Consider the following 19,089-nt stretch of genomic DNA (forward strand, 5'->3'; position numbering starts at 1 on the left):
TTATCCCATTTTACTGTAGAAATATGCATAGAAAAAAGTCAGACCAGGGGGCTGTCTATCCGACGACACTAGCCCCATGTCCCCATGACCCCGGGGGTCAAAACGGCCAAAACGGGGCCAAACTGCACCAAACTCCGGACGGAGTAAGACCTCCAGAAGGCCTACCGAACACCGCTGTCCCCCCATCCATAACACCCCGGGGGGCGAATTTATGGCCCCCCACATTTTTGATAGTCAAATGGAAGGAAGAGACCTAGCAACTTGAAACTCGGTGACTTGATAGCCCTCAAAGGGCCCTGTCTGAAGCCACCTCCCCCAAGTCGAAAGACCCCCGGGAGCCAGAGATATGGACCCGCAAATGCAAAAAGTCCCAAAATTTGACCGGCCATAACTCACTCGAAAAGAGGAGAAACAACACCAAACTCTGGTCAAAATTAGACCTTTGGGAGCTCTATCCGACGACACTAGCCCCATGTCCCTATGACCCCGGGGGTCCGAGTTACGGCCCCCCAAAATGTGGAATTTGAACCATTATAACTCAGGAACTGGACCACCCAGGAACTCGAGGGTGGTCGCATACGGTAGGCCCCTCAAGCCTCTAGGGATCCCCCGAATTTCAGCCCCGGGTTCCACCGCTTCGCGGAGATATTAGCAAAAAAATAGTACCATCCACCCCCCTCGTACCTACTCATCCATGCCGGCCAGGGTGCACGCTCCCTGGCTAGAAAAGGCAGCTCGAGGGGGGTGGAAGTCGGAAGAAATTTTTTATGAGACCTAGAGAAAACACTTGTACTGTACTCAGGGCACTCAGAGGAATCCATTTTTGTAAGTTTTATCCGATAATACTGTAGAATTTGCATAAAAATGAGCGTTGAATTTTGGCACACATGTGCACCACATGTGGTGCGTATCTCACTTTTCATTAAATAGCAACTGTATTTGCAACAAGGAATGAGATCTGCAATGCTGTGGTGAATTGCGAACTTTTTTCCTGATGCGCCCTCCTGGGGTCTTGGACTCTTCCATGAACGATGCACCCACCTGAGGTCTTTCACAGACGAGGTGATGCACCGAATCAGGTGTGTTTGGTTAAAGAGAGTCATCTAAAACCGGCGTTGGGAAGCACCGGCCCATGAGCTTGGCAGTTTCCAGGCCAGAAACGGAAGGCACCCGTCCTTCCTTTCCTGGAGGGGGGCTAACCGTTGGTGTGGACGGTAGAGACGCAAATCATACCTCTGGCTGACCGCCTGGGACTTCATACTTACCTGGCAGGGGAGACACCATAATCAAGAAGGCGGTTCACCTAGGGCGAGGCTTGCCCATTGCACTCCGGCCATGCTGACCCCTGCGAATTCCCCAAATGCGGGAATCTAGAGCTGCATAATTTATGGTAGTGGGGGACTGTGTTCGCGCTCTCCCCTGAAATTGTTGTTGAAACAAAGCAGAAGAGGTTTTTTTCCAGGGTTTTTTTTTTTTTTCGCGTTTCAGAATGGGGAGTTCTGTCACATGCGAGGTATGTGTTGTGCGCCTGTGAAACAAAGTCAGTTACGCTCTTGAAAAATCGGACCCTGGTGGGTGGTTCAGTTCGAATATAGCACAGACCTTACTTTGAAAGTCGATTGGACTGACTGCAGCCTAGCTGTAGCTGTCTCCATGTTGTTTGGTTGTCCTTTTTCAATTGGTATTAATTTTGTTGTCACTTACAGCGCCACCGAGTGGCCTGTCGCAGCGCCCTTTTTCACCTGGCCTCTGACTGAGCCCCTGCACAGGTGTGCCGATTTGGGTGAAGGGATCTCATTCCTTCCTGGAGTTATAGCCATTCGAGCCATCTCGGACACGCCACCTTAGCACGTTTTGAGGTCCCCTCGCCAAGGTGAATGGAAATGTCCACCTTTTTGGGATGATTATTGACAGGCAGACTCCAAAGAAGCTTTCTGTGCTGCTTTGGGTGGGACTGGGCCAAATACCTGGCGCTAGGTTGCAAAAGAAGGTTTTCGACAAAATCCCAAATACCCGAAATATCCGTCAGAGCGACGAGCCAATCTGAGACCTGCGTCTGGTTCGGCTCGAGCCAAGGATTCCCATGACATAAGGCACGTGGCTCTGCGACGAACCGTTTGGGAATTACGAGCGATGCCGTACTTTCCGTCGCTGCAGTGCCAGCGTCAGGCCGAGCGTGACGAGGCCCGGTGACGTTGCAGACAGGGGTACTACCATCCCCCAGCGTTTTTAGGTCCCCAGACTTACCAAAGCCGAGATGGGCATCGCCGTGTCCGGCTTCCTCCCCGCTGCGTCTTAGCGGCATCGCTTCTCGGCCTTTTGGCTAAGATCACATATCTTGTCGGACAGTTGAGACTGCGATCGCCTCTAGGAGGTTTCCTGACTAGAGATCTTTTTATATCTTGAGTCACACAACTTCGAGAGGTACATTGAACTCTGCTGCTTCGGGCTAAAACAAGTTTTAAGGTAAGGTCTTTTAATTATTTATTTGGTTATTTATTATTGTATTTATTGTTGTTTTAAGTTTTTAGGCTGTTGGTGCCTCCACCATGTCGGCTGCCCCTGCCGGCGTGCGGAGGCACCACAGCGTGCGTTTTTTATTCAGGCAGGTTGAGGGGAAGCTCCTTGGAATGTCCCGTATGGACTTTTCCAGCAAGCTGATCCAAAAGACCTTAGCTTTTAGATCTGACGACCTGAATTGTTTGATGACTCTGCCCTTGAACAAAGGATTTGATGTCAGTTTTAAAACCGCTTCCCTGCTTAATGACTTTTGGCAAAGGTTTGATTCAGTTAAAGCCCAGTTCTCCATGTTCACTGTCGAGAAACTTTCTGATAACACACTTAAAACTGTGATTGTAAGGATGTTCAATGAAACAGTGACTGGAGATGATATTTATGTTTGGTTGGGTAGATTTTGCACTGTTCGAGGCCAGCCTGTCAAAGTGTTAGATGAAGATGGGATTTGGACATGCTCCTGGCGAATTCCCATTAAACAATGGGAAGACGCTGGGGGCTACCAGGGCCTGAAACATCTGCCTTCCATGATTGTGCTCGGAGAGAACAGAGGCTACATACCAAACTCTGCAGGAAGGGTTGCAGGTTTGGTCATCTCGCTGAAGCATGCCAAGAATTAGTATGTGGGAAGTGTAGAGAAATTGGTCACAGTTTGATTATTGTACCAATTTCAGACGGTGCAATCTTTGTGGAGAAACAAACCACCTCTACAGAGACTGCCCTAAAAGTTTTGCCAACAAGCTCAAAATGGCCACCCCACATGGGCAACAAACGAATGAACAAAGGAAAGAGGAGGCGGTCCCTGAGGTTTTGGCGGGAATTTCAAATTCCCAGCCGGCCTCAGGGATTGGGCAGGAAGGAGGAAGTGGGACGGCCACAGGGGCGGAGGCAACGGAACAGGAAATGGTCATGGAAGGAGAGGAAAGTGAGGAAAAAAACAATTCCTCACTAGTTACAGTTTCGGATGGGGTGCAGGAATCTACCGGGAGTGAGACAGAGTGTTCACTCCCTAACGCTCAGGTGCAAAAAAGACCTGCGGGGTCTCCTCTGATTGTAACGGAGGAGAAAAAATCTAGGGCAGCATATAAGCTTGATAGTATCGATTCGGTAGATCTGGAGCGCATGTGGCCCCTAGAGTCCCCTAATGAGGTATCCTTTTTGCACATTAAGCTAACAGCATCGTCGCCAAAAGAGCCACAAGAGGTTTCCTCTGTGGCCTCTGAAGCGACAGGCATTTGCCCTCCTGATCCCAGCTCGTCTGAGGAAAAGGAAAGGCAAATGCAACAAGATATAACATGATTTTAATCGTATCTTTGTAGTCTTTTTACTGTCTTCTGTTTTAAATGTCTTATACCTTTTTAACCCTACTGCTCATGGCCCTCACCATCTCTACTATCAATGTAAGAAGTGTGAGGTCCACCATTAGAGCACAGAGTATTTTGTCCCTTTTAAAATCTTTTAAGTCAGATTTGTTTTTATTACAAGAGTGTTCTCTGCCCTTTTTAACTAGGTACAAGAAAATGGAGGAGCTATGGTCCGCAGGAGCCTCCATATGGAGCGGATCAAATTTTAACAAAAATGACGGAGTTGCGGTTTTAATTAATAATCCTAACATCTTGGTGAAGGGCAGCACTGTGGTGAGGCAAGGCCGGGCACTTTTAGTAAATCTGACCTTTTTAGACAGGGATTTTAATGTTCTTAATGTATATGGTTTTACGGAAAAGAATGAAAGATATGAGCTTTTAGAAGACTTGCAACCCCACATGCTAGGTAGGGCCCCCCTAATGGTAGCAGGGGATTTTAATTGTGTTTTATCCAAAACAGACAGGAAAAGGGTAGGGGAGGATTTTAGAGTGGACAAAACGTCGGTGTTATTGCAGGGTTTAGTCAGAGATTTTAATTTAGTCGACTGTTTTAAAATTTTGCATCAAAGAGAGGAGGGCTTCACCTGGTTCAGTGGTGATAGTACCAAAGCCTCTCGAATCGACTACGTTTTTACAAGGGACTGCCCGCCGACCGATGCTACATTAACCCCCCTCTTTTTCTCTGATCACATAATGCTGTCTTGCACCCTTTCACTGCCCATGGGTGTGACGGTAGGGGGAGGGCTGTGGAAGCTGAACTGTTCCCTGTTGGAAGACAAGGATATAGTTTTAGAATATAGGGAACAGTTCAGCCAATGGCAGACCCTCCAAGACTTTTACGATACACGTGCACAGTGGTGGGAGATTGTAAAGGACCGGACAAGACAGTTTTTTAGAAAGATAGGGAAAGAAAAGAAGAGTAGGGAAAAGAAACGCATGTTGGGGTTGCAGAAAAGACTACAAAGGTATTTTAATCTTTTAAATAATGGTTTTGATTTTATCGACGAAATTCAGGAAGTAAAAAAAGAAATGTCAGTTTTAGCCAATATAAAAAGTAAAGGGGTCCTTTTAAGAAGTAAAGAGAGAGAAATAGAAAAAGGCGAAAAGTGTACCAGATATTTTTTTAAGAAAATAATAACAAGGGGTGGGGGGTTAACCAGGGTTAAAACAGGGGATAGGGAGGTTAACACAATAAAAGAGATTTTAGAGGATGTGGAAAAATTTTATGGGGCATTATATAGTTTTAAAAAGGTACACTTTGACACTGCAAAAGAAGTTTTAAATTTTATTGAGGAAAGGGTTGACTTTAATTTAATTTAGATTTTAACCCAAGATTTTAACATCTTAGAAATCCAAAAAGCACTTGGAGGTTTTAAGAAGGGGAAGTCCCCAGGAGTGGATGGACTTCCCCTAGAGTTTTATCTAACATTTTGGGACATTTTAGGACAAGAGCTTTTGACAGTTTTTAAAGAGTTTGATACCCTCGACATACTTCCAGACAGTTTTAGAATAGGGATAGTTTCTTTACTTCACAAAAAAGGTGACCGGACTGACTTAAAAAACTGGAGACCCATAACACTTTTAAATTTTGATTATAAACTTTTTAGCAAAATTTTAGCAACACGCATGTCAACGGCTTTAGAGGACGTGATTCACCCGGATCAAGCTTGTTCTGTGCCCGGAAGAAAGATAACAGACAGCCTAGTACTGATCAGAGACGCCATCTGTTATGCGAGAGACAGAAATATTCGGCTAGTAGTCCTAAATTTAGACTTTGAAAAAGCATTTGACCGAGTCTCGCACCAGTACCTTTTTCAGGTACTGCAAAAAATGGGTTTTCCAACAAAGAGGTTTGTAGCCTGGGTGGGACTGCTGTACAAGGGACTAGTCAGCAAATTCCTTGTAAACGGGCATCTTTCCAAAACTGTGAACATACACAGTGGTGTCCATCAGGGATGTCCTTTATCTCCTCTCCTGTATGTGGCTTGTATCGAGCCACTGGCACAGATCTTGAGAAAGGATAAATGGGTCAAAGGACTGGACGTTCCTGGGACGGGTGGACTGACAGCGACTTGTGCCTTATACATGGACGATGTTACTCTTTTAACCACGGACATTTTATCTATACGAAGAGCACTGGACTTGACTGACTGGTACGGTCGGGCCTCGGGCGCCAAACTCAATAGAAACAAGTCTGAGGCCCAGCTCTTCGGGCCGTGGGGGGACGTGGACACAGGAGGACTTTAAAATTTTAGGTGTTAAATTTGATAAAGAGGGTGGAGGACGGGAAAACTGGACTGACTTGCTAGGGAAAGTTAGGAAAAGACTAGGGTTTTGGGGACTAAGACAGTTGACGATTGAAGGTAAAATTTTTATTTTTAAATATGTGATTTTACCTCTGATTTTACTTGTCTGTTCTGTTTTTAGCCCCCCTCGGTGGTTCCTGGTGAAACTGGAGAGGGCGGTGTTTTACTTCCTGTGGGGGTCCAAGTGGGAGTGCCTGAAGAGGGAGACAGTCAAGAAAAGGCCAGAGAACGTTGGAAAAGGCCTCCCAGACCCCCACCTGTTTTTAGGCAGCCGCTTCACCGCCTTGCACATCAGTTATGCCATGACCCCATCCAAAGAAAACAAGACGGCTGCAATGGCGCGATTTTGGATGGGGTCTTACCTAAGAACTTTGAAAATTTTACCAGTAGATTTGAAAACCCCAGTGTCTTTTAACTTGCCTAAAGACTACAGTTTTATAAAAAAAGTTTTTAAAGAAATACCTTTTAGAGAGTGAAGATGTCACCATTTAACTAAACACTAGTCTCTCATTTCTGTTGTGCAGGACCATAAACCGGTCAGTCCAGTTCCGGGCCTCACACTAAGTGAGGCCAAACAAGTTTGAAGGACTTGACGGCACAGAAATTTACCTCGCTCTGGCTCACCCTCAACGTCATCAAGGATGCCATCTGGGCCACCAGAAACCTGCTGGTGGGGAAGCGCGTTACGGTAACCCTCCATGCATGCGAGCTAAAGGTAACATCAAGGCTGCAGGGGTACCGGACGACGATATTCGGACGGGGGGGCCGGGGTCGCACAGAGAGGGTCCCGGCAGGCACTGACCCTGGCTGCCCGTAGATGCACCCTAACCATTCTGGCTACGGGAACAGCGGGCCAGCGGGCCGGAGGAGAGGGGATCTCCGCTGAGCCCGTAAAGTAGCATCTCATGTCCCTGTTCTGGAGAGTGGGATGAAGACCGACTTGATGAGGACTCACCCCCGGTCTTGCACAACAGATGGTTTTTTTTATTGGTTTTTATCCAATAAATTGGTTTTTATGGTGTTTTATCAATGAAATTGGTTTTATTAACATGCATATGAGGCTTGTTTGCTTTTTTAAATTTGTATTTTACTTTTGAAACCGATCGCACCTTTTAAACACACCTCAAATATGGACTTTTAAAAACAAGCAAAACACTGTGGTTTTAATCAAATGTTTTTTAACAATGATTGTTTCTTTCATTTTACCATGTGTATTTATTATATATTATATGGCTTGTTTTAATGTGTGCTTGAAAAGAAAAATGTGTGTGAAAGTAAAAATGCAAATGGAAAAAATGTAACTGTTGACAATAAAACTTTTTCGAAAGAAAAAAAATCTGTTCTTATCAGTTTAATATCTGATACGTCCCCCATCCGGGGACTACATATTAAATGGATTTTTAGATCATGGAGCTGGAGCCGGGGCTTGCTCCGTCCACTCCAAGCATCGGCCTGGTATTGCAGTGTCTCCAGGAACGGTGTGCTTTCCCTTTTTTGGGATTGCCGTTTATTGTGTCGAATAGCAGAACAAGGAATGAGATCTGCCATGCTGTGGTGTATTGCGAACTTTTTTCCTGATGCGCCCTCCTGGGGTCTTGGACTCTTCCACGAACGATGCACCCACCTGAGGTCTTTCACAGACGAGGTGATGCATCGAATCAGGTGTGTTTGGTTAAAGAGAGTCATCTAAAACCGGCGTTGGGAAGCACCGGCCCATGAGCTTGGCAGTTTCCAGGCCAGTAACGGAAGGCACCCGTCCTTCCTTTCCTGGAGGGGGGCTAACCATTGGTGTGGACGGTAGAGACGCAAATCATACCTCTGGCTGATCGCCTGGGCCTTCATACTTACCTGGCAAGGGATACACCATGATCAAGAAGGCGGTTCACCCAGGGCGAGGCTTGGCCATTGCACTCCGGCCATGCTGACCCCTGCGAATTCCCCAAATGCGGGAATCTCGACTGCATAATTTATGGTAGTGGGGGACTGCGTTCGCGCTCTCCCCTGAAATTGTTGGTGAAACAAAGCAGAAGAGGTTTTTTCCAGGTTTTTTTTTTTTTTGCATTTCAGAATGGGGAGTTCTATCACATGCGAGGTATGTGTTGTGCGCCTGTGAAACAAAGTCAGTCACGCTCTTGAAAAATCGGACCTTGGTGGGTGGTTCAGTTCGAATATAGCACAGACCTTACTTTGAAAGTCGATTGGACTGACTGCAGCCTAGCTGTAGCTGTCTCCATGTTGTTTGATTGTCCTTTTTCAATTGGAATTAATTTTGTTGTCGCTTACAGCGCCACCGAGTGGCCTGTCGCAGCGCCCTTTTTCACCTGGCCTCTGACTGAGCCCCTGCACAGGTGTGCCGATTTGGGTGAAGGGATCTCATTCCTTCCTGGAGTTATAGCCATTCGAGCCATCTCGGACAAGCCACCTTAGCACGTTTTGAGGTCCCCTCGCCAAGGTGAATGGAAATTTCCACTTTTTTGGGATGATTATTGACAGACAGACTCCAGAGAAGCTTTCTGTGCTGCTTTGGGTGGGACTGGGCCAAATACCTGGCGCTAGGTTGCAAAAGAAGGTTTTTGACAAAATCCCAAATACACGAAAATTCTGTCAGAGCAACGAGCCAATCTGAGACCTGCGTCTGGTTCGGCTCGAGCCAAGGATTCCCATGACATAAGGCACGTGGCTCTGTGACGAACCGTTTGGGAGTTACGAGCGATGCCGTACTTTCCGTCGCTGCAGTGCCAGCGTCAGGCCGAGAGTGACGAGGCCCGGTGACGTTGCACACAGGGGAGGGTACTACCATCCCCCAGCGTTTTTAGGTCCCCCAGACTTACCAAAGCCGAGATGGGCATCGCCGTGTCCGGCTTCCTCCCCGCTGCGTCTTAGCGGCATCGCTCCTCGGCCTTTTGGCTAAGATCAAGTGCAGCGACGATTGCTATGTCGAGCGGAGATGGTACTTTGCCGACCATGATGGTGTGGTTGAAGAATACTGTACGGATTCAAGTGCTTCAGAATGCTGTCCGGTTTGTAAAGGAAAACTTCAGGAGGGAATTTGTGGTCGTGGACGTCTTGAAAGGAGTCTTCAATGTAGCAGCTTCTTCAGTGTTCTGTCTTCAGGATTTCACAGCACTAGGATTTATGGATCTGACCTTCTTCAATCTAACGGACTGTGTGAGTTTTTTTGAGTCTTGGGGGAAGAAAAAGCACAAGTTGTTGGAAGGATTGAGTTTGCACCCTTTGTTTGCACAGGATTACTTACCTCTCACAGTCCATCTGTATAATCCTTTTGTTGAGGATGTGGAGGTAATGACTTTCCTTGAGAGGCACTGTGAGGTTGTGAAAGGAGGTGAGCGTGTGAGGGATCGGTTTGGGATTTGGACTGGAAAGAGGCGTTTTTTTGTGAAGCTCCGGGTGGATTCAGCGGTCCCTGGAAGCCTGGTTCACCTACCAGGGTCCATTTCCATTGGGCCTAACAGGGGCTTTCTCTACTACCCTGGGCAGCCCGTGTATTGCAGGAGATGTGGTGGAGAAGGACACGTTAAAACAGACTGTGAAGGACAGCGCTGTCGGTTTTGTGGGAAGGCAGACCACGTTGCTTCGGCCTGCCCCGCACCAAACCTTTGTAGCCTTTGCGGCAAGGCCAATCATCTTTACGTACCTGTCCATCAAGAAACAAATCATATGCGAGCATATTGAAGGAAGGTGATGATCTGCAGGCGGACCTGGATGCCATTCTTAGCAGTCTACCAGCAGAAAGGGAGAGGCATCTTCAACAAGCGACAGGTGCGAGTGATCAGAGAAGTATGAGTGCATCAAGTCAGGAGTGTACTGGTATGAAGGAACAAGTGGATGGAGCCGTGGGGGATCTGAAGTGGAGGATGAATGTAACATACCTCCAGGACCAAACCTTTTGTAAGGTTTTCCGGGTATTATTTGCTGGGTGGTGTAATTTAAAAGGATTCTACCAGTCACATTCTGACTGGTGGGAAGGGGTGAAGGAGAGGATTAGGTTTTTTTTGCAGGGCATGGGGTTTAGCTTTGGGGCAGGCTAAGAGGAATCAAGTGCGTCAATGGACTAAAGAATTGCAAGTTTTATGCTCTCAAGGTCTATTGAGCACTGGTCAAGGGTGGAAGAAAGCCAAACTCTTGCAGGATTCTTTGAATGAACATTATAGAGGAGAAGCACAGAAGTTTGTTGTGCAGTCAGGTGTATGTCAGCGTGTGCTAGATGAAAGGCCTACAAAGTTTTTCTTTTCTACTGTGAAGAGCAGGCAGAAGCGTAGCAGTATGGAATGTTTAAATACAGAGAAGGGTAAGGTCTACTCAGTTGAAGGAATGCTGAAGGCTTCAGTTGCCTTTTATAAGGAGCTGTTTGCGAATAGAGAAGTAAGAGAGTCAACAGCGGAGGGGTTTTTAGAGGATCTGGACAGGACCTTGGATAAAGTGGAGGCAGGCAGGTTAGAGAAGGAGGTCACCTTGAAGGAAGTAGAGGTAGCAATTAAGTCCTTGAAGAGAGGCACGTCTCCAGGTGGTGATGGTCTACCGGCTGAATTTTATCAAGCTTTTTTGCCTTTAGTAGGCACTGAACTGATTAAAGTTTATCAGGAAAGTCTGGAAGTGGGGAAATTGCCTTTGTCTATGAGGAGGGGGTTGGTGACCCTCCTGCATAAGAAAAATAGTAAGGAGGATTTGGCAAATTGGCGGCCAATAACTTTACTTACTACTGATTATAAGATTCTGGCAAAAGTCTTAACCATACGGCTTAAGGGGGTGTTAGATTTGGTGGTTCATCCAGATCAAACTTGTGGGGTCCCAGGAAGATCAGGCAGCCTCAATTTAGTTTTGGTCCGGGACTTAATCAGTTGGGCTGAGCAACGTCAGCTTCCTTTGGCAATCCTGAGCCTTGACCAGGAAAAGGCCTTTGATAGGGTTAGCCATTCTTTTTTGTGGTCAGTGTTGGAGAAGCTTGGGTTTGGCCCAGGGTTCATAGCCTGGGTCCAGCTTTTGTATAGTGAGGCTTTCAGTCAGATTAGGATAAACGGGTTCTATTCTGAACCAGTGAAACAGTTGGGTGGTGTGAGGCAAGGGTGTCCTTTGTCACCCTTGTGTTATATACTGTCTTTAGAGCCTCTGATTAGTCGACTACGATTAAAAGCAGCTTTGACTGGTGTAGTAATGCCAGGTGGAGGAGGGTTAAGGCCAAAAGTGTTAGCTTACGCAGATGATATGACAGTCTTTTTGACCACTGAAAAAGATTTTGTAGTGACAGGAGATATTTTGCATAGTTTTTCAGAAGCCACAGGTGCCAAGATAAACGTCAGTAAATCATCAGTGATGTTTGTAGGACGGTGGAGTAAGAGGACTGTGGTTCCAGGAGGGTATACCTTGTGTCAGGATGGCATTAAAATTTTGGGTGTTCGCTTTTTCAAGGTGAATAGTGCACAACAAAATTGGGAGGGGCTGTTGGAATCTTTACAGTCTAAAGTAAGCCGGTGGAGTGTTAGGGATCTGTCACTATGGGGTAGAGTACAGGTAGTGAAGGCAGATGTATTGCCCAGTATTAACTATCTGGCTTATGTTTTTCCCCTACCTTTTTGGCAGGGGAGGAGAATGGAGAAGTTGATTTTTTCTTTTATTTGGAGAGGGAGGACTGAGTTAGTATCAAGAGCGCAGATGTTTCGTCTTCTGGGTGAGGGAGGCAGAGGGGTGCCATGCCTCCCTTGGAAGGTTACGGCTTTGTTTATTGCTTTTGCAGCTCGCCTAGTGGTACAGGCTCTAGAGCATAAAGCACATGTGTTGGCTCACTTTTGGTTGGGCTGGCCTTTGAGGCATTTAACAGGGTGGAGTAATAGGGTACCTTGGTCACTGGATAGGCCTGAACATTATAAAGTGGCGGCAGACATCATTAAAGGGAATCCTTGGTGCTTGGAAGAGTCACTGTTGTTAAATCATAGGAAGCTGTATGATAGGTTGAAGGAGAGCTCTGTTAAGGAAGCTAGAGAGGCAGGGCCTCCAATTGAAGTGAACTGGTTGTCCTTGCAACCAGATTATTTGGTAGGGAGGTGTAAGGATGTGAACTGGTTGGCAGCATTAGGGAGGCTTCCAGTACGGGAGCGTTTATATAGGCATGGTCAGGGCAGATCTCCTTTGTGCCCAGTGGGTTGCGGGGAAGAAGAGACAATTGAGCACGCCTTGTGGTCATGTCCAGGAGCAGTGGCTTTATGGAAAGCAGTCACTGGCTGGTGGAGAGAGTGGGGAGGACCATTGATTACCCGGGACTTAGTGTTGTATGGAGTAGGGTTGGGAAATATAGAGAACAATCAGAGAAGAGTAGTATGGGTTACTATCTCAGAAGGGAAGCGTATCTTATGGGACTGGCGACTAAGGTGCCTGAGGAAGCAGTTGCCTGGTTTAGAACCTCAAAAGTTATTTTCAACACTTTTGGCTAGTTTGGTGAAAGAGGTAAATGGGTATAAGGTCGTTCATGGGGAGGAGGGGATGAGGGCTGTATGGGGGGGCTCCCTCGGGTAGGGGTGGGATAAAGTCTTGGGTGTTAAAAATTTAGTACTGGTTATGAGGTTCTGATTGTAATGTGTTGTATCTTCACTTTATGAAATGATTTTTGAGTTCGGAATGATTTTTTAGTTCTGTAGGCTTGGGACATGTATGTTCAGAAAATATGTATGCCTTTGTTGCAAGTGATTAATTTGTAAATTTGTATGAGTGTATGGATTTAATAAAAAAATAAAAAAATCTGTTCTTATCAGTTTAATATCTGATACGTCCCCCATCCGGGGACTACATATTAAATGGATTTTTAGATCACGGAGCTGGAGCCGGGGCTTGCTCCGTCCACTCCAAGCATCGGCCTGGTATTGCAGTGTCTCCAGGAACGGTGTGCTTTCCCTTTTTGGGGATTGCCGTTTATTGTGTCGAATAGCAGAACAAGGAATGAGATCTGCCATGCTGTGGTGTATTGCGAACTTTTTTCCTGATGCGCCCTCCTGGGGTCTTGGACTCTTCCATGAACGATGCACCCACCTGAGGTCTTTCACAGACGAGGTGATGCATCGAATCAGGTGTGTTTGGTTAAAGAGAGTCATCTAAAACCGGCGTTGGGAAGCACCGGCCCATGAGCTTGGCAGTTTCCAGGCCAGTAACGGAAGGCACCCGTCCTTCCTTTCCTGGAGGGGGGCTAACCGTTGGTGTGGACGGTAGAGACGCAAATCATACCTCTGGCTGACCGCCTGGGCCTTCATACTTACCTGGCAGGGGAGACACCATGATCAAGAAGGCGGTTCACCCAGGGCGAGGCTTGCCCATTGCACTCCGGCCATGCTGACCTCTGCGAATTCCCCAAATGCGGGAATCTCGACTGCATAATTTATGGTAGTGGGGGACTGCGTTCGCGCTCTCCCCTGAAATTCTTGGTGAAACAAAGCAGAAGAGGTTTTTTTTTTTTTTGCGTTTCAGAATGGGGAGTTCTGTCACATGCGAGGTATGTGTTGTGTGCCTGTGAAACAACGCTTTCACCGATTTTTACGCTCTTGAAAAATCGGACCCTGGTGGGTGGTTCAGTTCGAATATAGCACAGACCTTACTTTGAAAGTCCATTGGACTGACTGCAGCCTAGCTGTAGCTGTCTCCATGTTGTTTGGTTGTCCTTTTTCAATTGGTATTAATTTTGTTGTCGCTTACAGCGCCACCGAGTGGCCTGTCGCAGCGCCCTTTTTCACCTTGCTTCTGACTGAGCCCCTGCACAGGTGTGCCGATTTGGGTGAAGGGATCTCATTCCTTCCTGGAGTTATAGCCATCTCGGACACGCCACGTTAGCACGTTTTGAGGTCCCCTCGCCAAGGTGAATGGAAATTTCCACTTTTTTGGGATGATTATTGACAGGCAGACTCCAGAGAAGCTTTCTGTGCTGCTTTGGGTGGGACTGGGCCAAATACCTGGTGCTAGGTTGCAAAAGAAGGTTTTCGACAAAATCCCAAATACCCAAAAATTTTGTCAGAGCGACGAGCCAATCTGAGACCTGCGTCTGGTTCGGCTCGAGCCAAGGATTCCCATTACATAAGGCACGTGGCTCTGCGACGAACCGTTTGGGAGTTACGAGCGATGCCGTACTTTCCGTCGCTGCAGTGCCAGCGTCAGGCCGAGCGTGACGAGTCCCGGTGACGTTGCAGACAAGGGAGGGTACTACCATCCCCCAGCATTTTTAGGTCCCCCAGACTTACCAAAGCCGAGATGGGCATCGCCGTGTCCGGCTTCCTGCCCGCTGCGTCTTAGCGGCATCGCTTCTCGGCCTTTTGGCTAAGATCACGTACCTTGTCAGACGGTTTAGACTGCGATCGCCTCTTGGAGGTTTCCTGACTCGAGATCTTTTTATATCTTGAGTCACACAACTTCGAGAGGTACATTGAACTCTGCTGCTTCGGGCTCCAACACGTTTTAAGGTAAGGTCTTTTAATTATTTATTTGGTTATTTATTATTGTATTTATTGTTGTTTTAAGTTTCTAGGCTGTTGGTGCCTCCATCATGTCGGCTGCCCGTGCCGGCGTGCGGAGGCACCACAGCGTGCGCTTTTGTTTTAAAGAGGTGAATGGCAAGCTCCTAGGGATGTCAAGTCTTGACTTCTCCAGAAAGTCCTTTTTTTTTGGAGCGTCCATTCAGGTATAAGTTTGAGGGCTCGTGTACGTGGGTTAAGGGGACCTGCGCGCTGACCCCAAAAAATTTTTGACGGACGCGGCGTCGATGTCTGCTGGACCGCGCCGGCCCACGGGAGACCCCTGACCGGCGCAGGAGGATCTGGACCCCCGAGGGGCCCCGCGGAAGCCCACCCAGATTTGAGGCCCCTACATGCCATTCAGCACTTCTCCACAGGGTGGCGCACGGAGCAGTACACCTCAGGTTTAAAACAGTGGCATTTACCCGAATGGGGGGTGTACGATTTTTTTGCCCACGAAACCTATATTTGTCCATTTGACCTTTAAAGTTACAGAATGACCACGGAACCGATGCGGACCCCCGTCGGACCCCCAACCCGGGTCCCACGAACCCATTATTTGTCCATTTGACCATTATATTCACACAATGACTGCGGATCATCTGCAGACCCCTTGCGGACCCCCACCCTGGGTCCCACGAACCCCGTATATGTCCATTTGACCATTATATTCACACAATGACTGCGGATCATCTGCGGACCACTTGCGGACCCCCACCCTGGGTCCCACGAACCCACTATTTGTCCATTTGACCATTATGTTCACACAATGACTGCGGATCATCTGCGGACCACTTGCGGACCCCCACCCTGGGTCCCACGAACCCACTATTTGTCCATTTGACCATTATATTCACGGAATGACCACGGATCACATCCGGAACATTTGCGGACATATCCAAAATTGTGGTGAATGTTAACCAAAATGTCACAGACTTTGCCAAGCTGTAACTCCGCCAAAACGGGGCCAAACTGCACCAAACTCGGGTCAGAGTAAGAACTCCAGAAGGCCTACCGAACACCGCTGCCCCGCCATCCATAACACCCCGGGGGCGGAGTTATGGCTCCCCACATTTTTGATAGTCAAATGGAAGGAAGAGTTCTAGCGACTTGAAACTTGGTGACTTGATAGCCCTCGAAGGGCCCTCTCTGAAGCCACCTCCCCCAAGTCGATAGACCCCCGGGGGCCAGAGATATGGACCCGCAAATGCAAAAAGTCCCAAAATTTGACCGGCCATAACTCACTCGGAAAGAAGGGAAACAACACCAAACTCTGGTCAAAATTAGACCTTTGGGAGCTCTATCCGACGACACCAGCCCCATGTTCCTATGACCCCGGGCGTCCGAGTTACGGCCCCCCAAAATGTGGGATTTGAACCGTTATAACTCAGGAACCGGACCACCCAGGAACTCGAGGGTGGTCGCATACGGTAGGTAATTTCAGCCCCGGGGTCCACCGCTTCGCGGAGATATTAGCAAGAAAATAGTACCATCCACCCCCCTCGCACCTACTCATCCATGCCGGCCAGGGTGCACCCTCCCCGGCTAGAGAAGGCAGCTCGAGGGGGGTGGAAGTCGGAAGAAAATTTTTTTTATGAGGCCTAGAGAAAACAGTTGTACTGTACTCAGGGCACTCAGAGGAATCCATTTTTGTAAGTTTTATCCCATAATACTGTAGAAATATGCATAGAAAAAACTGTCGGATTTTGGTTAATTTGCACCACAAATGTTGCAAGTCTTGCAGTATATTAAATAGCAATATTTTTTTATTGTCAGTCTATTTCTCAAATCACTTCTAGTCTAATGAACTACACATGGGGCTATTTCATTTGTCACTTAACAGTTACTTTATTTGAAATCTTCCTAATTCCAATTTATCCATAATGTATTGTAAAATACGTTTTATAAAACAAGAGTGCACACTTTGCAGTGTATTTCTCATTCCACTTTTAGTCCAAACAACTTGAAATGGGACTATTTCCTTGGTCACTGACCAGTCAATTTCTCATTCCACTCATAGTCTAATGAACTACCTATGGCACTATTTCATGGATCACTTGCCAGTCTATTTCTCATTAATTTTCTAGTCTAATAAACTACATATGGCACTATTTCCTTGATCACTTGCCAGTGTATTTCTTATTCAAACTTTTAGTCTAATAAGCTACAAAAAGTACTATGTCCTTGGTCACTTACCAGACTATTTCTCATTCCTTTTCTAGTCTAATAAACAATACATTTCACTATTTCAGTCTATTTCTCATTCAACTTCTAGTCTAATAATCAGTTTACCTGGTTATGATGATCGGCCTGAATACATTTGAAATAGAAGTGTATTAATGTGAAAACATATGGCACTATTTCATGGATCACTTGCCAGTCTATTTCTCATTCATTTCATATTCTAATAAACTACATATGGCACTATTTCCTTGATCACTTGCCAGTCTATTTCTTATTCAAAACTTTTAGTCTAATAAACTACAAAAAGTACTGTTTCCTTGGTCACTTACCAGTCTATTTCTCATTCCTTTTCTAGTCTAATAAACAATACATTTCACTATTTCAGTCTATTTCTCATTCAACTTCTAGTTTAATAATCAGTTTAACTGGTGATGATGATCGGCCTGAATAAATTTGAAATAGAAGTGTATTAATGTGAAAACATATGGCACTATTTCATGGATCACTTGCCAGTCTATTTCTCATTAATTTTATAGTCTAATAAACTACATATGGCACTATTTCCTTGATCCCTTGCCAGTCTATTTCTTATTCAAAACTTTTAGTCTAATAAACTACAAAAAGTACTATTTCCTTGGTCACTTACCAGTCTATTTCTCATTCCTTTTCTAGTCTAATAAACAATACATTTCACTATTTCAGTCTATTTCTCATTCAACTTCTAGTCTAATAATCAGTTTAACTGGTTATGATGATCGGCCTGAATACATTTGAAATAGAAGTGTATTTATGTGAAAACATCCTAATTTCAAGTTATTCAAAATATAGTAAAATATGTTTTTATTAAACATTTTATGTATAGAAATACTATATATTTATTATGTATTCATTACATATACCTTTTTATTTACACACACAATATATAAATGTTTAAATTATTTTTATTACATGTAATATATATTTGTGTGTGTGTGTGTGTGTGTGTGTGAGTGTGTGTGAGTGTGTGTAAAGTAATGACACCTTAATTCAATTTCAAATATTTATTGAACTTTTTGTTTTGCAGACATTGTAAAGTCAAAATCAAAAATGCCTCAAAGTTCTGTACAAAAAAACACAATATATAAAAAGTATAATAGGAAACATGCATTATATAAGAAAAATAAAATAAATAAATAAACATGTTCAGAAAGATTCAGAGCAAACTGATATTAACCTTAACTATAACTATTTACAAAAAAAAGAAAAAAGAAAAATGGAACAGGCTATCAAAACAAATAAAAAGATAACCTTACTTTTTTATCGTAGAAATAAAAGGAGTAGAACAATTATCATAAAAAACATCAAAACAAACAATTTAAATAGCTACATAAATTATTTACGGGATTTTTTTTTAAATTTCTCCAGTCTCTTTTTTTACTTGCTGCACCAGCTTTTTAGACGCTATTTCCTGTGGTGATTTAAGTGGGGAGTTCTTCACCATCAGTCTGCGTCTGAGGACCATCTTCATTAATGTGCTTCTTTCCTTATAGAAATAATAAGAAAGGCAGAGTGTTAGTGAACATGTCTACTTGTCACAAACAGTTAAACCAATCCATGGGAAATTGTACTTACTGAAGCAGATTTCCCAGACTTCTGGCCTTCTTCGGCATCGGGAGGGCTGTCGGAGAGCGTTGGGCTGGTGGATGAGGACTTTTCCTCAGCTGGCATCTTGTGGGGTTTTGTCGTCTTTCTTCTCTTGGCACCTTGCTGCCTTGGACTATCAGCTTCCTCACCCACCACAGCTGTATCAAAGAGGCGACGGTGTTCTGCTGCCTGCTTTGCATTAAGGTTGAGGGCATAAAACCTGTCAGCTGTGGTGGTGTCGTGGCACATGAACTGTGCCACTTTGTGCCTATCTTCCGGGCAGTGAGTGTTCTTTGCCTTTTTGGAGAGAGAACAGCATAGGCAAAGAGTTAGAAAAAAACACACCAGAAACTCATAAAGCCGGGACAAGTACAGGAATGCTTACATGGGTGGCGATGGTAGTCCTCACATCAGTAAATGTGGGTGTGCCTGGTAACCCCATGCTCGCCCACGCATCCTGAAAATACTTGTTCAAGTTTTTGCAGGAGCTGGCCTTTGAGGTAAAGAAGAAGTAGTTTGCAACTCGTCCCCCTACCAAGTTGGACCGGAGTGAAAGGAATTCCTCAAACCACCCATACTCCTCCTGGTCCAGGG

General features: G+C 45.7%; 3 non-coding genes and 2 pseudogenes across 3 annotated transcripts; all 5 read left to right on the forward strand.

The window, feature by feature from the left end:
- The first annotated feature begins 1,257 nt into the window (after positions 1–1,257).
- LOC132134056 (U1 spliceosomal RNA) lies at positions 1,258–1,422 on the forward strand. Its single transcript, XR_009429351.1, has one exon. It is a non-coding gene; the product is annotated as a U1 spliceosomal RNA (small nuclear RNA).
- A 6,074-nt stretch (positions 1,423–7,496) lies between these two features.
- On the forward strand, positions 7,497–7,673 carry LOC132134074 (U2 spliceosomal RNA; annotated as a pseudogene).
- Positions 7,674–8,024: 351 nt separating this feature from the next.
- On the forward strand, positions 8,025–8,188 carry LOC132134131 (U1 spliceosomal RNA). The gene has a single exon (XR_009429396.1). It is a non-coding gene; the product is annotated as a U1 spliceosomal RNA (small nuclear RNA).
- A 4,720-nt stretch (positions 8,189–12,908) lies between these two features.
- Positions 12,909–13,087, forward strand: LOC132134081 (U2 spliceosomal RNA; annotated as a pseudogene).
- A 351-nt stretch (positions 13,088–13,438) lies between these two features.
- On the forward strand, positions 13,439–13,602 carry LOC132134120 (U1 spliceosomal RNA). Its single transcript, XR_009429384.1, has one exon. It is a non-coding gene; the product is annotated as a U1 spliceosomal RNA (small nuclear RNA).
- The last annotated feature ends 5,487 nt before the right edge of the window (positions 13,603–19,089 follow it).

Source organism: Carassius carassius, unplaced genomic scaffold (genome assembly GCF_963082965.1).
Source record: "Carassius carassius unplaced genomic scaffold, fCarCar2.1 SCAFFOLD_66, whole genome shotgun sequence".
NCBI lineage: Eukaryota > Metazoa > Chordata > Actinopteri > Cypriniformes > Cyprinidae > Carassius > Carassius carassius.